General features: G+C 46.9%; 1 pseudogene; it reads left to right on the forward strand.

Annotated features, from left to right (window-relative positions):
* The first annotated feature begins 1,915 nt into the window (after positions 1-1,915).
* Positions 1,916-2,032, forward strand: LOC136646551 (5S ribosomal RNA; annotated as a pseudogene).
* Positions 2,033-2,639: the final 607 nt, after the last annotated feature.

Raw genomic sequence — 2,639 nt, forward strand, 5'->3', positions numbered from 1 at the left:
AGGTAAACATGCATGACAGGGTGCATCACCAGCCCACACATTATCATCATGAATATTATATAGGCATGCATCCAGAACCCCCCACTGTTAACTGAAAACGCAGATACCCGGGGATGCCTCAACCCCATCCTCCAAGGGCAAGGGGTGCTGGACTCCCCTCACCTCTGGAGGGTATTCTGAGGGTATTCTGTGGAAGATTCTCCACAGGCTTCCCCAGGCCTCCCTACACCTTATAAGGCATTAAAAACATCACTTCAAGTGTGAACGAAAAAGTGGAAGTTGTGGGTTTTTTTCTTTGAACAGTCATTCTGAGGCCCACACAGCCCAAGCCTATGCATGTCTACTCAGAAGTAAGTCCCATTAGATTCAATGGGGCTTACTCCCAGAAAAGTGTGGATAGAATTGGGCTGTGAGGCTCCTCTGGAGGGGTTGTGTGAGGAGGCGCATGGGAGGCCGCAGATCCAATCCACAGTTATCTGAAACCATGGATACAGGATCAATGGGTAGAGGGTCCCCCTGTATACCTCTTTTCAACAAAAAAAAGTTCACAAAGCCATTTACAGGGAGAAAAAAAATCAAATAGCTAAAAGGCTCCCTGTCCCAAAAGGGTTCATAATCTCAAAAGATGCAGAAGAAAACACACTGTGCTGGAAAGAAGTGGGACAGTTACCCTCCCCCTGCTAAATACAAGATAAGCACCACTTGAAAAAGTGCCTCTTTGCCCACTTAACAGATCCAATAATTGGATGTGGGCTAATAAATAGGCTAATGAACAAGCTGAATCCAGACAAGACAAAGACAAAGGTGGTACAGGTCAGTAGGACTTGGGTGTTTACCTGTTCTGGATGAAGAAGTACTCCCCTGAAATATCAGATTTGCTGTGCGGGAATTCTCCTTAATCTAGCCTTACTCTTGGATTGTTAGGGGGTGTCTCTGGCCTGGAGCATTTCTGACAAACGCTGGCCCCTTTCTGAGGAAGGCAGATCTGGCCAGTGCAACATATACCTGAACATTGCCAATGACTCTATAAAATAGTGAACTCTGCTCTAACAACTAAACTAGTATAGTATGTACAGCTGCAGGAAGGATGTGATTTTGCCATTTAAAAATATTAATACTAATAAAAATGAGAGAGGAATCAGAAATCAAAGCCTCCCTTTGAAGCAGAAATTGACATGGGGCAATTAAGAGAGACTATTCAAGGAGCTATTATCGAGCTCTTCATCAATAATTCCCCAGCTATGCTCACCTGAAAGCAACCTGAAACTGCAAGCAAGATGTGTTTAACAAAAGGCATAGAAGTTCTAATAATTATAATAATAATTATTATATATTATCATTATTCACTGAACAGACAAGTGCTGCAAATGCATGTTATTGCCTCCCTAAAAATGACCACAAATCAAAACGGAAAAACTGCAGGAGGAGGAGAACACCAAAACACTGTAAGGCAGTGGTATTCAGACCAGGACATCATGGTGCCCCGGCCTGAGGGCCCTGGCCTCTGCCCCCTTAAGGGGCGGGGGCAGGGAGGAAGGCAGTGATGCGACTCCCAGGATCACATTGCTAATGGGGCTGCAGGGACTGGGATGTACAGCCCCTGCAGCAGCGTCCTGGGGCTGCAGGGAGCCCTGCGCATCTGCAGGGCTCCCCAGCCTGCAGAAAGTAAAAGTGAAGCGGTTTTGCGAAAGTGGAGTGCAATTGCTCCACTTTCACTTTCTGCAGGCTGGGGAGCCCTGCAGACGCTCGTGCAGGGCTCTCTGCAGTCCCAGGATGCTACTGCAGGGACTGGTCAGTACATCCCAGTCCCTGCAGCCCCCCTGAGCCTGAGCTGCCTTCCCCCCACCCCACTGCCTCCCTCCCCTCCCCTGCGAGCACTTACTGTGGCTTTCAAACACCCAGAGACTTTGAAAACCACAGCAACTGTTACCCTGCACATGCCCAATCTCATCTGATCTCAGAAGCTAAGCAGGGTCAGGCCTGGTTAGTACTTGGATGGGAGACCGCCTGGGAACACCGGGTGCTGCAGGCTTATACCATAGTCTTTCGAGACTGAAGGTTGCCAACCAGTGTGCTGTAAGGAAGGCAACAGACTGATCACAGTGTTGTCTGAATACCCAATCAAAGGTGAATTCAGAAAAGATGGCAATTCAGGCTAATGCAAAAGCAACTTTGGTCTTTATTTGTAATAGGCTAGAATGAAAAGTTTCATGATAATGGAGTGACAACATAATAATATACATAATGTGAAGTGGATAAGATTACACTTCAGTAGAGCTGCATCAATTTTTTTTCTGACTGGAAAAGCCTGAGGGACTTGCTGGTGGTGATTCATACTGACCGCCAGTATAAATGGTGATAAAGGGGCTAACTGGTGGTAAAACCTCTTTAAACTGGAAGGATTGCTGCTTCTGAGAGCTACACAATCAGTGGTGAAAGCACTGCTTCTCTGTTGGGTGCCCAGATGCTGCCAGGTGGCATCTTCTATATCAGAGCACTCTGGCACATCACACAGTCGCACGATGACCTACTGCATTCTGAGACAGAAGATGGTGCCAGTGGTAAGCTGTCCTCCAGGAGAAAAGTTGTTCTTTCTCAGACTACTTTCTCAGAATCTCAGAAGAGGCAATGGCTCAGGT

The sequence above is a fragment of the Tiliqua scincoides genome, chromosome 3 (genome assembly GCF_035046505.1).
Source record: "Tiliqua scincoides isolate rTilSci1 chromosome 3, rTilSci1.hap2, whole genome shotgun sequence".
NCBI classification, from domain to species: domain Eukaryota; kingdom Metazoa; phylum Chordata; class Lepidosauria; order Squamata; family Scincidae; genus Tiliqua; species Tiliqua scincoides.